Source organism: Cavia porcellus, unplaced genomic scaffold (assembly GCF_034190915.1).
Source record: "Cavia porcellus strain 051 isolate PalLab524CR breed Dunkin Hartley unplaced genomic scaffold, mCavPor4.1 scaffold_17, whole genome shotgun sequence".
NCBI classification, from domain to species: domain Eukaryota; kingdom Metazoa; phylum Chordata; class Mammalia; order Rodentia; family Caviidae; genus Cavia; species Cavia porcellus.
This window is the reverse complement of record NW_026947500.1, coordinates 27,807,115-27,827,036: the sequence shown is the minus strand read 5'-3', so window position 1 is coordinate 27,827,036 and position 19,922 is coordinate 27,807,115. Positions and strand designations below refer to the sequence as shown.

The window sequence follows — 19,922 nt, the reverse complement described above, 5'->3', positions numbered from 1 at the left end:
GGACACACCCTTCATGATCTCGGAATGGACAAACGTCTCTTAAACGGGACACAGAACCAGAAACCACAAAGGGAAGATTGGTAAACTATCTCGGTTAAAGTCAGGAACTTCTTTTAGGTCAAGGAGATCACTAAGTATAGGAAGAGGTGAGTCACAGAGTGGGAGAAGATATTCAGAATACATAGGTGTCTCAAAGGACTTGATCCACCATAGTATGTCAGTCATATAAAGGAGTATAGTATGTCAGTCATATAAAGGAAAAGGCAGACGGTCCAATTCAAACAAGTTGGGCAAGTGTGTCTTCTGCAGAGGGCATCATTCGTGCTCAGAGAAATGCAAATTAAAAGCAGGAGGAGAAACCTCTTCCCCACTCTGCAGGAGGCTCAAAGCTAACCGGAAGCTTGGGGGGTACCGGGAGCTTGGGGGTTACTGGACACTTCCTGCAGTGCGGACTCAGTTTTCTGCTGGGATAACCACTGTGGAAAATTGTCAAGAGGACACTTGCCCAAGTCAGAAGTGACCATGGTGACCCCTCAATCCTGATCCTGTGGACAAACCTACTGGAGGGCATGTGGGTACTCACCAGCAGACCAGTTTAGGAGGGCTCCATGTCTCCATTCATCGTGCCCCCCACACTGGAAACACCCCACACACTCATGCACGGGAGGACTGTATTGTCACATAGTGGAACTCAGCACAGCAACCAGGATGAGCAACTGTCATATGCAAGCCATGTGGATGAATCTCTGTCACAATGCTCAGCAAAAGCCTGATGTCACTGAGCCTGAGAGCAGGACCCTGGGCTGCGCAGTGATGGGTGGGCAAGTGGTGACTGGGGTCCTCCCGGAGGGACTTTGGGGAGCTGAAAATGTTCAGTGTGATCTGGGTGATGATCATCAGATGCATCACACTATGAAATTAGGATCTGTGCACTTTTGTTCATTTCTGCTTTCAATAAAAATGTTTTCCACCAAGTTAAAAAAAAGTGCCTAAGATGACAGTAGTTCACTCTAGGAGTTCAGGTAAATGCTGGCTCTGGTTAGCAATGTGTTATGCGACTTCTCTTAAGAACAGAAAACATGTCCTTTCCCTTTGTTTTCCCCATAGCTCTGCTGGTATCCCCATTTGGCAAATGAGGAAATGGAGGCCGGAGATGTGATGCTGTGAGGGTCGGGTGTGGCCCGCAGCTGCTCTGGGAGCCGCCCCCTGGTGGGAAGGAGGGTCCTAGGCCAGGCTCTTTTACCAGCTGTCAACAATGTCAGCCTCGCCAGCCCTGGGACCAGGAGCAGCTTTGTTGTCACTGAGGATCTGAGCCTTGTCATTATATCACTTGCACCATGATCGTGGTCCTGGAGTTTGCTGGTGAAGGGGCCTCGCCAGGAGGAATGTTTCCATCAGGCAACATTCAAGTGAGTTTCCCAGAATGCAGTTTGTCCTCTCTAAGGATGGAAGAATTGTTTCTACCTGCTTGCAACATAAGAGGACCTGGGGATTTCTGGGAGACCGTAAGGGACTCATTCCTTCCTTTACACCCTGGAACAGGTATCCTGACCGTTATGTTTCAGCATTTATCTAGGGAGGTAAGATTTATTTTAAAAATCCATCCACAGTGCCCATAGCCTTTCCTGGAGCAACCCTAATCTCCACTTGCTGGATCAATGCACCAACTATATTTATTCCTTGCCAACTTTGTGACAGCATTGCCCTTTATACTGGGTATCTGGGTCATTTTCAGGATAGCCTTTGAATCAGAGACTATCATTATCTCCATTTGACAGAGGCAGAAACTGAGTCCCAGAAAGGGGGAGTCATCTTACACAAAGTCACAAGTCAGTTTGGAATCCGGTCTGTTGATTGCAAAGTCGGAGATCCCTGGGTCCTGGAAGCAGGACTTCTGGTCTTCTGCTGGGTGACAGGAAGTGGAGATAAGGTTCTGGCAGCAAGAGCTGAGATCCTGATCCCAGTTTGTGCCAGGTGGTGGCTTACCAGTTGAGCTGGGTGACTGGCATCTCTGTGAACCTCAGATTTCCACCCCCAGGTTTCATAGCCAATTCCCCACAGAAACCACCAGAAATCAGTCACAGGCTGTCACTGGTGGCATCAGCCATGAAAAACAGTTGTGGTTCAGGAAGAAAACACACGAGGCTCACCTGTCCGGAAGAGTGTGCCCATTTGTCCACAGGTCACATGCACAAAGCCCAAGACACCAGGCAGAGACCTCGACGTGCAAGAAGAACCTGTTCCTGCTGGCAAACACAGCGGCCAGAATCCTGTCTGTCCACTCTCTGGTGTGGCCCTGAGGCCCCCAGGTATATAATTTCCTGCTTGAGGAGCAGAAACCGACCAAGATTTGGTGAGGTCTTTTGCATGCTCAGAATGCGCCTAGTGGCTGAAGGGGGAATTGCACATCAGAACCCCGAAGCGGGGTGTGGCGAGGTGGGGATGGGGTGGGGGGAGGGGGTGATAGTAGAGGTGGGGGATGGAGAGAAACACAGGACACAGTGACAAAATTTATTTCAAGGTCTGGATTTCCTAAGTTTTAGTCTTACACCTATTAAACAGACCACAGACCTCCCATTGTCCGGCCTAAAAACCTTGATTAAATATAAGCAGAGGTGACTTCCATACCATTTATGAAGCAGAATTGTGAAGAATATAAACAGATCTTAAGAAAAAAAAACTTACATGAACCTTAAACTTTATTCAACCTTCAAGAAAGCTAAAACATCTAATAAATCGATACAGTTTATAGAAGCAAGATAGATTATTAAATAGGCAAATGTTTACTATGTTTCAAAAATTCAAATCCACCAGTTCATCCACTGAGTAAATGTTTATCTAGAAGTTCAGGGGCAAAGTTAAACTGTTGAAATAAAATGGAATTAAGCCTTAATATTTTGTTTCATTTTGCCTGCAGATGGAGAACAAAAATAATATCTCATAAAACGGAAAGTTTCTATTTTCACTAAAATATTTGGAAAGTCCTTTTCTTTTTCATTTGGATACCTAGACTTAGTGTAATTTTAGCAAAGGAGAATTTTGCAAAATGAAGGCACTTGGAAAGCGGCTTGGTTATTATTTAAAACATTCATTCTACAAAGATAAAATTTGTTTTAGAAAGTGTCAGGCCAACTAGAACGGCGTGTAAATGCAGTGCTTGTAAACGCTGGTATTCTTTGCTTTCATCTGATCAAATCTCAGATAAAAGCCTGTATCTTGCTTCCTTAACCCTGTGGGACCGCCCTCATCTATGTAGATTCCTTCATTGCTCAGATTTTTCTGGGTCTTTTTTACGATGATGATTTTATTATGCAACCATCAAAATGATTTCAAAGACTGTCACGGAAGGCTGAATGGGAAAGGGAAGTCGTTGTAATTCAAATGGCTGGACAGAAAATTTTATCTTTGTTTTCAGCTCAGGGAAAATCTTCAGAGGGCCAAAATAAAACAGACGTTATTCTTACTAGAGAATCCTCCTTCTTTGGTCTCTCGCTTTCTCTTTCAACAATTGTGGTTCTTCAACATGTTTCAATCTAATACAGCCATGACTCTTATTTTGACATAAAATTAAAAACTTTGTTTTCAGAGTAGTTTTACATGTACAGAAAAGCAGGAAGACAGCCAGAACCTCGGCACAAGTAATTTTCAGGTCCCTGTTCCTAACACCTTACATTACTATGGCATGCTTGTAACCATGAATGACCCAACGTTGACAATTCGGATGAAAGTTCCAGGCTTCATTCAGATTTTCCTAGCTTTTATTTACTGTCTTTTTTCTCTCCTAGGATCCCCACATTTCATCAGTATTCTTTTTGATGCTCAAATTGCCTCATTCTCGGCCAGTGGAGGCCCCTGAGTCTTCCAATTCATCAAGCTCTGGGACTTCTTTGCCACCTGCCTCGGCAAGAGACTCCAGGCTTATTTTGATCCTTTCTTGCCCTGGGCCCCGGAAACAGCCATTCCTTGCAATTTCCCAGATGGTCTCATTCACCTTAAACTGCTGCATTCTGGAAATGCTTGGACTAACAAGCTCTGTTGTATATATTTCCTCCAAACACTCAACCTGCCTTGGTGATATTCTTAGCGTTTTCTTTTACCCAGATAAGTTCTGTTAAGTTCTCCCCGGAGTGCACCGCAGGAGAGGTACAGAGCCCCAGAGCCGTAGTCCTTGCTGAAGGCAGCCCACCCAGCTCCCTGAGATGGAGCTGAGGCTACGGCCGCGATGACCACTTACACGCGGTGCCCCCACGTGCTGGCACGCTGATGTCGAGCAAACCGTAAGAAAATCGAGTGGTTCTGCAGGAACCACACCTTTTCAGGGAACAGAACAGTGGCAGAGACCAACACTGGGCACTTCTGCTGAACCCACAGAGTTCAACGTCTTTCTATGGTAACTTGTGCACCCTTCTTGTGTATTCAGGGTCCATTTGTCTGTCCCTGTGTGGCCCAGGTTACCTGCATCACCACCACACTTACCCATGGATGGGTCCGAGAGATTTCACCTGGTTTCTAGACAGTCTAAGTTAATCCAGTTAGAGGTTCCAGACAGAGCGAGACAAGACTGGGTGCAGCGAAGTATGGTTCTTTTTCTCTACGGATCAGACCCCCAAATGAACCAAAATCTCACCAGCTTACATTCTACTTTATGCAGATTTCTGTAACTTGAGAGGTGTCCTCTTTTCTGCCCTTGGCATTCTGGCTGTGGTGGAAGACTCTAGAAGAGTCTAGAGGGCTTTACACATAGGTATTGGAGGACCAGAGTCTTGGGAAGCAAAGACCTTCCCGTAAAGCCCTCTAAGGATAGCCTGCCCAGTCTCACATTCAGGGCGTTACGGTTTCTGCTTCTTGCTGGACGGACAGATACTGCGCGAGGGCCTCAGCCTAGAGAGCTTCCTGGGTCTCCGCTGTTGGCCTTCAACGTCGCCAATCACAGAATGTTAGGGCCGAGTGGAGGACCGAGTGTGATCTTCGGCTCTCTTCACATCTGCTTTCTAGCTGCACAGAACTTCCTAACACGCAGGGCGTTCTCGTGAGTGAGCTTCTGGAGCACATTCCACTTGGCCTCCACCAGTGAAAAGGGAGGTTGGTTCTTGGAGCTAGATTTTTAAAAAATCATGTGTCGGGTCTTGATGGGGTCATTTTTGCAAAGGTAGAATTTCAAGCTTTTCTCTGCTTCCTCTACCTCGGTTGTCGCTCCTCTTATCTTTCGTCTCTTCTTCCTATCTTATCTTTATTTCTGTCTCCACAAACCACTTCCCTGTCTGCCTTCACATTTGTGTCTACCTTTACATTATTTCCCCTGTGTACTATATGATCCTAAGTTGAAGACTGAGTACTTCATGGCACATTTCTTTATGCTTAGACATTTTCTCAGTCATAATCAAGTAATCAAGATCAGGAAATGTGTGTTAACACGTTATTACGTACAGTCATAATTAAATGTAATTATCGGTTGCAGTAAGGTCCTTAACAGAGCTGTCTTTCCTTGTCCAAGATTCTCACTAAGGTTCAGTGTCTGATCAGACTGTCACGTATACCAAGTTCCAGTTTTTCTTTGCCATGACCTTAATGGTTTTCAGGAATACGGGACTCTCATCAGTTCTGGACTTTGCAATTAATAAGAAGTTTATGGGGAGATACTGTATAACTGTGCAAGTGTCCTGTTCCTCATCAAACACTGTCAAGACTAGCTTTAGAATCATTAAAGATTCCCTCCTTTAGTTGGCGTTCCATTATAAGGAAGAGTTTCCTTTTTTTTTTTTTTTTTCATTTTCTTTTGTTTTTTGAGATACAATCTTGCTGTATAGTGCATGGTGGCTTTGAACTTGCTATGTAGCCCAAGCTGGCCTTGAATTCCCTATCCTCCTGCCTCAGACTCCTGAATGCTAGGATTACGGGTGTGCACCACAGTGTCTGGCATCTCTCATTTATTTCCATTTGTGTTCATGGATTGCTATTTTAACTAATGGGTCACAATCTCTTAGGATCATTATTCTTTGTGTGTGTGTGTGTGTGTGTGTGTGCACGCTTAAATTGCTTTAGACTTGCCCTCTGATAGAACCTTCAAGCTGACTTCTCTGTCCCTTTTGTAAATAGCACACAATTGGGTCTTGATCTTTGATTCAAATAAATAATCTCTGCCTTTTAGGAGTATGTAGACTATTTACATTTAATGTACCTTTTCTTTGTATTGAATGAGATTTTTTGATTTTTTTCATTTTATCTTGTGGTTGGATTATTTTTCTTTTTATGTTACCTTTATTTAGTGGGTTGAGTTTATAATACATGTTTTCCATAAAACTGGTTACTTTCAAATACTACTATACCACTTTACATAGACATTAAGAACCTTTCAGCATGCTTCATTTCTTCCTCTTAGCCTGTGTTGTCACTCTTTCTTTCTTTCTTTCTTTCTTTCTCTTTCTTTCTTTCTTTCTTTCTTTCTTTCTTTCTTTCTTTCTCTCTTTCTTTTTTTCTTTCTGTCTGTCTGTCTTTGAGACAGGGTCTCACTATGTATTTAAAGCTGGTCTGGGGGCTGGGGATTTAGCTCAGCAGCATAAGTGCCTGCCTTGCAAGTGTGTGGTCGTGAGTTCGATTCCCGGTACTGATAAAAAGAAAAAGACAAAAAACTGGTCTGGACTCACTATGTAGCCTAGGCTGTCCTCAAACTCATGGAAATCCTCCTGCCTCAGCCTCCCAAGTGCTGGAATTACAGGTATGTGCCACCGAGCCTGATTTAGATCTGATCACATCTCTTGTGATTGAGATGTGTTAAAGCTTTTTAGGTATGTGGGCTTATGGTTCTCATTAACAACAGACCATTTTTTTCAAAAGCACTGGGAACTGAACCCTTGTCTTTACACCGAGCTACACCTCTAGTCCTTTTCTGAGACAGGGCTTCTTTAAGTTTTTACGCTGACTCGGCTTGAACTTGTGATCCTCTTGCCTCAGCCTGCTAGGGTGCTGAGATCACAGGCATGGGTCAACAGCTGGCTGCTGGTTCTTCAAGGACTTTCTCTGTTTCCCCTCCACTTCTTGGCCATCTTGGAGGTATTCATCAGTCCAGCTACAAGTCATTGCTGTTCTGTGCGTTTTCCTTAGTGTTTTTCTCTCTGCGCATTATTTTGAAGAGTTTCTAAGGCTGGGTCTTCAACTTCGTTGATCTTCAGTTCCGTGATAATCTTATCTGTTGATAATGCCAGTCTGGGCCTCTTTCAGGGCAGCAGTCCCATCTGAATCTCTTCTTGAAGACCTTTCGTTTCTGTTTCTTACCGGCTCACGACTCCTCTGCTTCCTGACTTTATGGCGTACACTTGCACTCTGTTCAGCCTTCTTTCTCTCTTTGTCTCATTGCGGGGTCTGGTTATTGATCGATCTTTTTTCTAGTTGTAGGCTTGCTTTACTTTCTGGCTTCTTCACTTGTCCACAAAGTTTTGAATGAATGCCAGACACTGTGATCTTCCACGGCCGGATGCTGGATTTTATGATTTATTGTTTAATTAGTGTTAGTCTCTGTGCTGAGATGTGGTTATGAAGCACAGAACCATCTGAATCCTTTCAAAGTTTGCATCTGTACTGTGATGCCCAGGTCCCAATGCTACCTCCTGGGACATTCATGTGGCCATGTATATTACAGAATCTTTTTACTTCCCCGAGGTGACCGCGAGCTGCTCCCAGCCCTCTGTGAGCCCTGAGCAGGGCTGGATTTACTGCTTTCTGGTGGTTCTTGCCCAATGCTTTCCTTTCATGCCTATGTAGGTCAGTGTGCAGCCAAAGACTCCAAGGAGCCTCTTTTCTGGAGTTTCTGTGCAACATTTCTTTTCAGGAACTCGGCTTCAGAAATTTTAAGTATCTTGGCTCTTCAAACTCTGATCTTTGTCCCCTGCAGTCAGCAAGACTGCCAGGCTGTCTGGGTCTCCTCCCTGTACTGCTGTCCGAAAGCTGCCTCCAGCAATGATGATGGATGGTCATCCTGCATTATCTGGTTGGCTCAGATTTTCTCTGAAATCCCACCACGAGTAGCCTGTGCCACACTGCGAGCCCACAGCATCACGTAGCTCGTGTTTTCAGTGGTCTGGAGTAGGGGAGCCCCACTGCTGTTGCTCCGCTGTGGTCAGAGTCAGGGACCCTTCTGTTTCTCTCGCTATGTTCCAGTGACCTCAGAGCCTGTCGCCTCCCTCTGGGGCGACAGTGTGCTCCAGCCTCCGCCTGGGCTTTTCCTGCCTCTGTCCTGCAATCAGCCACGTCTCTGAAGGGCACTGGAGGGGAGAATGAGATTCAGAACCCAGGCAACAAGGTGCGTGCACTACTATGGGAGGGTTGGCAACATTTTACAAAATAAAAATTCAGGCCAGGGATGCAGCTTAGCGGCATAGCGCCTGCCTGGAAAGCACAAGGTTGTGAGTTCAATTCCTAGTACTAAAACAACAACAACAACAAGTTAAAAAATAAAAATTCAAGATCTGTGCATTAAACCTACATTGAGGAAACATCCAGAACTTAAGTTCCACGTTCCTTTTTGTTGCTGTTGAAATGATGTCACTACAGGATTAAAAAAATTGTTTCAGTTTCTTCCCCAAAAGGGGGAAGGAAGAATGGTGTGTGGGGGGTGTTACTGTATATTCAATATACTTTCACGGAAAACTTCCTGCCCACAGGGTCTGCTCTACATCCCCAGGGATACGATAGCCACAGAAACATAGGAATCCCTGGCTCGGTGGTGCATACACAGGTTCTTCCCGCTGCAGTCCTGCTCGGAACTGTTACGCGGGTTCACACCTCCCTTCCATGAGTCAGTGTGGTCCTTTCTCCACAGCTCAATGTCTCGACCCAACGTGGCTTTTTTTTTTTTAATGCAGTACTGGGGATTGAATCCAGGTCTTCACACTTTCAGCCTCAGCCCTTTTAAAATTTTTTGTTTCAAGACAGGGTCTCACTAAGTTTCGAAGTTGGCCAGGCAGGGCTTAAAAGTTGTACCTCTCTTTCCTCGGCCCCCCAGAGTGCTGGGATAACAGGTTTGCCCCGCCACGCCCAACACAACCTGGCAATTTTATGTTTCACACGCTGCTACTTCCATGTGGGTGCAGACTGAGAGATCTGTTTTCACCAGAATGGGCACGGGGGGATGTAAGCATAAATTTCAAGCTTCAGTATCATGTATTGCCGGAAAATAAATTACATAAGCGCAGCTGTTAAATATTGAGTGAGAAGAGCATACATCGTAAAGCACTCACATGGCACCTGGCATCCGGAAACTTTCCGAAGTCATGGAAGTCACCGCTCTTCTGGGTGACCGCCTGTGCCCAGCGCAGTGGGCGTGACGCTCAGAGGCTAAGGGCAGGCAGCTCCTCTCCCAGGGTCCTGGCAGCCTTCTCTCTGTCTCTATCTCTCTCTTTCTGTGCCTCCTGCTGAATGTGAGTGTCCCAGGTTGTGCGCTTGGTCCTCCTGCTCCCCTTTATTACCTTTGCCCTGGTCATCACATTTCCCCATTTGTTCCAATCTACCCCATATGTGCACTTACCCACAAACCTTACTCCTTCCCTTTCTCCAGAGAGCCCAACCTCTACTTCCAAAGATGTCCTCACGGCGGTATCTGAGTGCTCCCCAGGGGCCTTGCCTGTCTGCCCTCCCCTCTCCTACACTTTCGGGTCCTCTGCACTGGTACCTGAGATGGGTTTGCGAAGCCACCTCCCATCCATCTCTGGATGCTGTGAAGGGCTGGGCCTTCTGCACCAGGGAGAAGGGGGGCTGCAGAGTGATGGGGAGGCAGAGGGGGACCCACAAGCTGCCCTCGGCTCACTGAGCACGAACTCGTCACCTGCCAGCTGAGCCTTGGACGCTGAGTGTGAGACACATTTGCCCTGTGTCCTGGCCTCTGGAGAGCATGGGAGGGAACGCAGGCTAGTGTCAATGCTGATGTCCAGCAGAGGGTCCCCAGCCCCTCTGTCTTCAGCCTCTATGTAGAAGGAAGAAGTGTTGTCTACTGGCCCTTATTTACCAGTGGGCTGAGTGGTGACCCTTAAAACGTTGTAACCACACCCAGCTTGGGAACCCGCGGATATGGCCTTGTTGGGAGTCAGAGTCACTGATGATATGTTAAGGATTTCTAGATGAGGCCATCCTGGATTCTCTGAGTGTGTCCTGTATCAAATGACAATTGTCCCTGTAGGCGACACACATCAGAGATGCAGGGGAAAGAGGAGGATACCAGGCCACATGAGAACAAGGCAAAGATTGGGGTGACATGGCCACAAGCCAAGGGAATGTTAAATCCTCAGAGTTGGAAGGGGCAAGAAGGCCCTCAGTGCCACCTGCAGATGCTTGGTCCCCGTGGGGAGAGAACAGGCTTCTGCTGACTCAGGCTGTCGAGTTTGTGGTACCCCAAGAGCCTCCCACCACAGGCAGGACTCTCCCTGGCTCTTCTGACACTTAGGTCCCAGGATGCTGTCCTAATAGGAGAGATCAACATAGGTGGATACAAGCCTCTTACAGATCAGGACCAGGGACTTCTTCCTCTGCAGTGGCCAGTTGGCTCTGCAGGGTCCAGCCTTGGCCGGCTGCAGGCAGCATCTGCTTCTGCTGCTGTCTCTCTGTGCTCAGGAACTCCCAGGGAGAGGGCCTGGGGGCTCCGTTAAGGAGCATTCTGGCCCATTGGACCCCCGGCTGCCAGTGTTGAACAGCTTCCCAGCACCCCAGTATGAGGCTATCTGACTGCAGAGAGAAAGGTGTGACCCCCCCAAGTCCTGTTATTCTCTTCCCTCATCTGGGATGTGGCAAGATCATTATAGTTTGTCAATTCAGCAAATATTTGCTGAGCAGACACGTCTGCTGGACTGGGCTCTGCCTGCTGTTGGTTTTTCTGGCTTGGGTTGCATCTGTCTTTGCGTTTATCCTCCTGCATCAGATGCAAAAGCCCTGCTGTTCTAAACAATTACCAGTGCAGAAACTGGAACTTCATTCTGTAAACAGACTGGGGAGATCATTTCGGCTCCCTGTGTGCCCTCTCAGGACTTTCCCCTCTGATGAGTGTCCTTGATCTGCTCAGCATAAGAAGCACCTTCAACCGTAAGCCAGCCCCTCTCCTACAGTGGAGGCGTATGGAGCTCGTGGCTTTGAAAGTAAAACAAACTCCAGGAAGTGGACAGGAATCAATGCGTAATGGTTCCTTTTCTCTTTTGCACTGAATAATTTATGTTGGTTTTGGATATATTTTGCCTTCATCGGGGCAGAAGGAAAACTGTTCTCCCTTTGGCCAGGTGGCAGCCAACCTGACTTGGCAGTCTGTGCACATCTGTACCCTGTCCTCCGGCCTCTGGATGCCTCCAGATGCCAATGCTGCCACTGGACTCATGTCTGCAACGTGTTCTGAGTCCCCCAGATCTGCGGGATTTCTCTGTCCTTGGAGCCCTTGGGACAAACATGCCTGCCGTTGCCAGATGGCATATGACACTGTCAACTTTGAATTTTCCTGAGTCAGGTTCTTATCCTACTTTCCAGACCAGGCACAGGTCACATTTTCTGGATTGTACAGGTCACAAGAAGCAAAATCTCTGTAGCAAAGACTCAACTGCAAAAGCACCCATAGAGAATATGCAAATGAATCAGCATGAATACATTTCAATAAAACTTTATATAAAAAATAGGCCCATGGTTTCGAGTTTGCCAATCCCAACTCTATACAATTGTGAGTTCCTGGAAGACAGAGTATTCCCTCAACCCTCCAGTCTCTTTATTCACCTATCCATGCTCTACACAAACACATCAAACTGTCTGCCTATAAAACTACCCTTCCATCCTTCCATCTATCCACCTTTCCATCCATCTGTCCATTTATGCACCTGCCTGTCTATCCATTCATCCATCTGTCCATCCATCAATCCATCTGTCTGTCTGCTTGCTCATCCATCTGTCCATCCATCCATGCACGCACCTATCCATGACCCATCTCTCCATCTATCCACCTGTCCATCCATCTGTCCATCCACCCCCTATGTCCACATCCATCCATCCATCCATCCATCCATCCATCCATCCAGTCACGCACCCATCAGTCCATTCATGTCTCCAGAAAGAAGGAAAACCTATTCACTTCCCTTACAGTTATTTCAGGCTCAAGGGATGTTGTTAATGGGGACATGCGGAGAAGAGTCTGGGAGGGAACCACACACACTGTGCACCCAGTCTCACTGAGTGGCACTTTTCCTTGCTCTGTGACATTGAGCTGCTTTTTCTTCCTTTCTCCTTACTTCTGCCTTTATCCTTCTTTCTCTCTTTTCTTCTGTTCCTCCTCCTTCTATGCCTGTACACCCTCCCTCATCATCCTAACCAGAAGAGCAGAAGGCACCTTCCTCCTACTCAGATGGCCCGCCCAAGTCCGCCTGACTCCACGCTTATGGACCATGGGAGGCTCCTGGTTTCAGCGGCCTCAGCTCTGTAAGTGGCACCCCATGCCCCTATCCCACTTCTCAAACACATCCCTCTCCCACCCACTGGCTGGCACCATCTGCCTTGGCTGTGCCTCTCCTTCCCTCTACTCAACTCCCATCTCCTTCCTCTTCTCCCAGCTGTCCCCTTCCCAGGGACCTTTCAAAGCAAAGCCAGACCAGCCCCTTCTGTGACTTTAAAAGCCATCCTTGGTCTCCTGAGGCCTCAGAAGTGGACACCCAGCTCCTGACAATGGTCCATACTTGGGTCGACCTCACCCCTACCCTCTCCCCTCTCTTGTGCTCTCTCTTGTCACAGGGCCCTCTTTTCTGGTCCTCAAATGTGCCAGGTCTTTTTTCAGCCCTGGAACTGTAGCTGCACTGCCTGGCTGACACTTTGTCCCTGCTTCCCATCCCCTGGGCAGGTCAGTAAGCCTGCCTGACCCGTGCCCTGCAAACTGTCCTCCCATTTCATGGGCTCACCCACCAGCCAGGACTCAGCGTCATCGCCAGCCTCAGGGTGGGAGCTGTGAGGAGGCCCAGCCTGCTGCCACCTCCAAGGACCTCAGTGTCTGTCAGACAGCACAGTGGGCCCATCCTAGGACTGGTCAGGGTAGATTGCTGAGCCCCATACCTCCCTGTGTCCCGCACTCAGGTTCAAGACCCACAGGGGTCCTTGTTCTAGTTTTGGGGTGCACTATGGTGGGGAGCTGGTAGCCTGGAGCTGGAGTGTTTTCCCCATGGGGACAGTGGAGCAAGGTATCTTGGAGTCTCAGCAGTCAGGGCTGGGCTCCACATCACCAGGGGCCACCCACTGGGGAGTGAATTCAGCACTCCGTCCCTGGGGAGACAGAATGTGGCTTTACAAGCTGGAGATCTGGTCTGATGTCTGGACCCACTTCTTAGGAGCCCTGTGGCCCCGGCAAGTCACTCTACTTATCTGAGCTTTGGTTTTCTAAGCTCCAAGTGGCGCCACCTCAGTATCCCATCTGAACCCCATTACCACCACCAACTCTGCCTGTCTAGGCAGGACCAGTACCAAGGCTTCGCAGTGTTTGTCTGATGGGGAAACAAAATAGGACACCTCATAGCCAGCTCGCCAGTAGCTGTTGTCACCGTACCCTTGAGGACTTGCAAGGTAACCACACTTTGGCTCCGAGTAAGGTAGCAGTGGGGGCGGGGGTTGATGGGCTCCAGTTGCTCTGGGAGCCTTTGCACAATGTATGCACTGAACACACATGCACAGGAACTCACATACACACTTGCACTCAGCTGGGCTAAGCATTTTGGAAAAAAGAGGAAGCTCCAGGCATCGAGGGGCTGAGGTGCAAACAATGGTTACCCCTAACAGAAGCACTAGGACCCCAGCACTATCTGCTGATTATCTAGTGTTACAAAGGCTTAAACGAGACAGACTTGCTTTTAAAGACACTGCATTTTTTGGTGCCGGGATCGAACTCAGGACCTTGTGCTTGCCAGGCAGGCCCTTATGTCACTGAGCTAAGTCCCCAGCCCCCTAGACGCTGCATACCTGACAGATTTAAAACACATCTGTCTCTCTGGGGTAAAAAGAGTGATTGTTTATGTGGGTATATTTCTTTTGAGAGAAACCAATAGCATCTTAACTTGTAATGAAATGATCTGTTCTTTAAAATAACAAAAAGTGCTTTTGAAAAGAAATCCCATGGGTGTATTTGGCTTAATTATTTTAAATATAAATGAAAAACACAGAGGTTCGAACTCCAGATGACTTGAAATTATACACAGGCCCACATGACACTAGCCAGACCTGAATTCTCCATGTGCTAATCTGTGCTTACAAATTTGCAGAGGAGCAGTGTGAGTTAACTCCTTCCCACCCGGGTAAGCGCCCACCACTCCCCAGGAGGGAGGCGCTTGCTGAGTCTGAAGCCTCCTTGGAGCACCCGTCCCTGGCTGATACCCACAACAGCACTTGTCACCCAGGCATGGCCTAGCCAGCATTTCCGGGATGCAGAAATGGTTACCACTGCTGATTGGCGCAGGCTGTGGGCCCACTGCACGCTGGGTGTCTCAGAAAGCAGTTCTTCACCTTGTCAATGGGAAGATGGGTGATAAACCACTCACTGCACGCCTGTCGGGAGGAGGAGTTCCAAGGAGATAAAGCCAGCAGAAGTGATTCAGAGTGTGGCTGTCACACTCCCAGAATCAGGGGATATCTGGCTGAGAAGCTGACAGTTGAGCAGTCATCTCAATGTGAAAAAGGCATAAATCACATGGATCCATGGGAAAGTGTATTCCCAGAAAAGAGGAAGTGCAAAGGTGCTGGGGCAGAAACTTGCCTGTTGTGTTGAAGACCAGTAAGGCAACCAGTGTATCTGAGTGGAATGAATGAGGGGAGGGTCTGGGCATGAGGTCAGTGCTGAGGGCAGGGCCAGACCAGGGATGGGTTTTGTAGGGTGGAGAACCACAAGAAAGCAGGGGCTGCAGCTCAGAAGAGCTCAGCAACTTGTGAGAACCAGGAACAGAACTCTGATCCATTGTTACCACCACCTCTGATCAGCTTGAGAAGCTGACCCTGGCCTCCTGAGCATCCGCAGCAGGACAGATACCGTCCCTACCAACACCACCACCCTCGTAACCGTTGTCTACAGCATCGTGGCTATTATTTGTATCATGATCATTGTCATCATCACCATCTTTACTGTTGATTTCTCCTACAATGTCATTGTCCTCACCACCAGTAACATCACCTCCATCACCATCAATACCATTCTCGCCATTATTGTCATTTCTGTCATCGCCACCACCATGCTCACTACCATGACTGCAGCAGACACCAAGCCTGTCCTATACTCCTGAGAACAGGGTAAAGATCCCGGATGTTGTGGGTTAGCTCCCACAAGCACCCTACAGGCTAGATATTCCGTCACACGCCTGGTGTGGAGGGGCATGTGAGGCTTCAAAGAGGTCCAGCGACCTGCCAAGAACATAGCTGGAGCAGAAGACCTCAGTGCTGTGCTCAGCAACACCACTTCAGCTGGCAGCTCCCTCCCTGGATGGCCAGGGGGCTTTATTTTATTTATCTGCCCATCTTTTCTCCTTCAGCTGAGACTCTCAGTCACTCAGGTGTTGGGGGAACCCAGGAATCCAGCCCAAGCCATCGCAGCCACCTGTCCTCCTCCCGTGTCCTTTGAGGATGCCTGTTGGGTCACTGGGCTCCCCATGGTCCTGGACTCACCAGCTCACAGCCCAGGGGAGCAGATGAGTCTGTCCCTTTGTGAGCCAAGGGGCTCTAACTAGGGCTCAGCTCTCCTCTCAAGGGGAGGTGGCTGGGAGTGTGGGACCCCAACGCTGTCCCTCTGCCGGCTAAGCCTAGGCTTCTGTGTGTAGTCACTGTCCAGAGCAGACACAGCCCAGTCAGGCCAGTTGCTGGCAGAGGTGGTGCTTAGAAACTCAGGCTACTGCTGAGTCAGAATGAAGCTCTCAGAGCCTCAGTTTCCCCATCTGTAAGTTGGGAAGACAATCATGAGCTCTGGCCTCTGAGGCCAGCTGCAAGGATGAGTAAATGGAGCCTGGATGCTCAGCACTGATGAGAAGGCTTCTCTGTGAGGGTTCTGATGAGCCCTGGATATGGGCTGTTGTCCGTAGGGCAGAGCCAGCTGGCATGGATGTCTCCCTTTATCCACTCCCAATATTTCTTGGGGAACCACTGCTGCCCCTTTCAGCCCTGGTGCTGAGAACAGTGAATCCCTCAGGTTCCAAAAGAGGCCATTTGGTCTACTTCTGGCCAGTGACAGCTAAGCATCCCCCAGGCCACCGTGACTCATTCGGGGTGGACACAGATGTGAGTTAAGATTATCAGAGCTGATCTTGGAACTTCCGGGGAGAGGGTCCAGGGACAAGTACTCCCTGTCCACAGGGCTGCACACAGCAGAGGCTGGATGCTTGGCTGTTCATCTGACCACAGAGAGTCTTTCTCAGGATAGTCCTGACCCAAAGAACAGCTGAGATAAGACACGGAGAAAGACAGGGCTTTGGAGACATCGGCTCCCCGAATGCAGCTGGACCTGACACCGGTCTCAAGTTTTCTGTCAAATACAACCTAAATGCTCTGGGTCATCAGAAGTGGGTTGCACCGAACCTACATTCTCTTGAGTCTTGGTTTGGTGGAAACCACACCCAATACACAAACGTAAAGCAGAAATTGTCACTACAGCCCAGCCTTGCTCATCCTACTCTGGAAAGCCCCTCTTCTTTCTTAGACTGTCAGCCTGCAGACGCCTGGGACAGAGACACACACATTCCTCCACAGATTCTGGGAAGGAAAATTCTACATGAATTCATTAACAGAGCCTTTATTTTTAAGCCATCTAGTGATGGTTTAAATATTTGACATTTCTTAAAATAAACTGAGATCTTCCCACATGGGTAGTCTTGCAGTCTGAGCACAAGGCTGTGACTCCAAAACCAGAACAGGACAAAAGCCAACCTCCCCTACCTATGATGTCAGCAGTAACTGGGCCAGCTTGGTACTAGGCCGGCTTGGCCCTGGGGGAAAAGAAACTGACCACTGCCCCACCTAAAGTTCTGGGTCACCTGGGTTTGGGGAAGCTGTGTTCTGCCTTTCCTCCAGGACACTCATCTGAGAAGTCTCTGGCTACATGTTATGAAGAATTCTGGTCATTTGGCTTAATCTAGGATCCCCCTGGCTGGTGGGCTGTGAAGGCCAGGGCCTGTGTCTGCTGTATGCAGAGCCGAGCCCCATGGGCAATGACTCCAAGGACAAAGATGGCAGCTGCTCTGTAGACACCAGCCCAGTCTCAGAGGGCCACGCAACCTTGGTCGCCTTTCCTCCTGCTCACAGTGCTGTGCTGAGTGAATCACCAGGCACTCGGGTTTAAAGCAACACAAAGTTATCTCACATCTCACGGCTCTGGAGGTCAGACATCCAACCCAGACCTCGCTGGGCTGGGAGCTGAGGAGTGGGCTGGGTTGGCCCCTTCTGGAGGCTCGAAGGTGAATCCATTTCCTTGAGCTCTCCAGCTTCTAGCGGTGCCCCGTTCCTTCCTCCATCACAAAGCCAGCAGCATCCTTCCATCTCTGCTTCCACCCTCGCCTCTCTGATCCTGGCCCCCCTTGTTTCCTCTCCCTCCCATCAGGGTGTGTGGTTACACAAAGCCAACCCAAAAGTCCAGGGTTGCCACCCATCTCTAGGTTAGGGAATCAGCAGCTGTAACTCTGCCTGTCACCTCCATCCCCCTACAAGTGAATGGTCCTATGGCCAGGTCAGCGGGGGCAGGATGTGAAGTGGGAAGGGGCCACCGTTCCAAGAGGAAGCTGCACTCTCCTGGCCTGTGTCTGATGAGCACAAACAGAAGCACGCCTTGTGCTTGGTTTCATCCATCACCTTTTGCTGGCATTTGGGTCTTTTGTGGGGAAGGAGCCCTCTGGTAACAATGACTCAGTTTCAAAATCCTCAAATGCTTCTGGATTTGGTTTGCAAGCTCCTGACTTTCTAGGTGAAGGGCAATGGGAAGGAGCTGGGGCTAGGGCGGCAGTGTGAGTGCTCAGGGAAGACTTCCAAGGGGCCAGAGACGGCTCCCGGGCCTTGCCCAGTGAAGGGCCCATGTTTCATAAGCCTCTCTTTGCTGGGATTTCTCAGACGACTAACATGGGAAAAACCGAAGAAGAGCGGGCTGAGGAAGCGGAAGCATTAAAAATAATGAGGTTGCTCTAAATGGACCCAGGTTCTGGGGAAGAATGCGAACCAAGTCTTTGGTTTATTTAAAAATACACTTTATTTTCCATTCTGCCTCTGTTTATCTCTTTTAATAGAGCTAAAAATAATCCTTCTCATTCTAAAAATTGAAATTTATATATAGCTTACAAAGGAAAAGGCCAAAGGAGGGGCTAAAATATAGGTCAAAACAGCGCCCTGGGACCACTGTGGCTCCTTGTGCAAGGGAGGGTCTAACAAAGGCTCCTTGGATCAATAAGGAAATTGACAATTGAAATGTACAAGCAAGGGCAAGCTTCAGCCCTTGGCTGGAAGCACAGTCTTATGCTTGCAAGCTACACCGTTTTTCTTGATCTGTCTTTTTTCCTTTGCTGGAGAATTTTATGGGGACAGGATGAGACAGAGCCATCACAGGAGCTGGGAAGTTGAGGGTTCAAATCCCTGCTCTTCTCAGCAGCTGTTGGGGTAGGTCATTTGACTTCTCTGGGAAATCAGCCCCAGTTCCCACGGCCATGTCCTGGTGTGTCCATAAGGGAAGCGCTCAGCACTCCGCCTGGAAATAACCAAGTACTTCGTGATGAGGGACAGTAAAAGAAACAGTGACTGTTAATGGTGACGTGGGAAAACAGTCCTAAGAACTCAGCCTGCTTTTCTAGTAAAGATAGCTCTTGTCTTCTTGCTCATGCATATCTTGGTGCATAATTTGTCTCTGTCTCTCTGCTCAGCTGTACTTCCCTGCAACCCTCCCGAATGTCTGGTGCTGTGTCCTGCAACCAGCACCATGCCCCACCAGGCTGTGAGGGAGTCACTCTGGCTGAGGTCTAGTAGAGGGCTGCTGGACCACCTGCAGGATGCCAGGGCGGTGGGGGCCAGCAGGCTGGGATGCAGCTGGGCATCATCCAAGGGTGAAGAAGAAGGGATCTTCTTGGGAGACAGCGAGAGAGGGCTGATGCCTTCCCTCTGGTCCTCCTTGCTGGAGACTGGAGAGAAGATCAAGAGGGTGAGGGGGTTTCTGCCCTGCACCTCACGCATCTCTGGCAAGCAGCAGGCTGAAACTGCACTGCACTAACAGTGACACTTACAAGTTGGGGAGAGGTGGTCTAAGGATTTCTTGTGAGTCTGAAGTGGGTCCTTGAGAAGGAGCTGGCCAGGAAGGAAGGACCCTAGAGCCTACTGGTTAAGGCCCAGGTTGGATGTTTTCTTACTCCAAGATTTTTAAAAATCCCATGAAAGTCCCCCAAAAGAATTAGCATTAGGCTGGGCCTGGTGGCTCACATCTATAATCCCAAAACTCTGGGAGGCTAAGGCAGGAGGATTGCAAGTTTGAGCCCATCCTGGATGACTTGGTGACTTACCCAGAGCCTGTCTCAAAGTGAAAAGTTAAAAAATGGGCTGGGGATGTGGTTCAGGGAGTTCAAATCACAGTACCGGGTGTTAGAGGTGGGAAAAGATGGGCCCCAGCTGGGAGCTACCAGCCCAGCCGCAGCCACTCCCATAGGGCCTGTCTCCACAGACAACCGCCTTTCAGGCCTCTACTCCACCGTACCCTAGTGGAAAAGAAGGAGAGCAGGCCTTAAAGCAGGCACAACCCAACACCTCTCTATCAGCCTCTAACCGGCTGGGCTAGAGGAAGAGAGAAAATGATGCTTTTCTATAGTCTCACAGGGGACCGGGCAGTTTATGATCCACATGAGACATGTTTTTGTGATTAAAAGTAGCTGGGAAAGCTCTTGTTATGAGATGACCAGAAGTCATGGGCCTGCCCTTGAGTAACCCCAGGG

General features: G+C 48.8%; 1 protein-coding gene across 10 annotated transcripts in view; it reads right to left on the bottom strand.

The window, feature by feature from the left end:
• Positions 1 to 19,922, bottom strand: part of Ano1 (anoctamin 1) — a 164,961-nt gene that overhangs the window by 102,789 nt on the left and 42,250 nt on the right. The window lies entirely within an intron of this gene.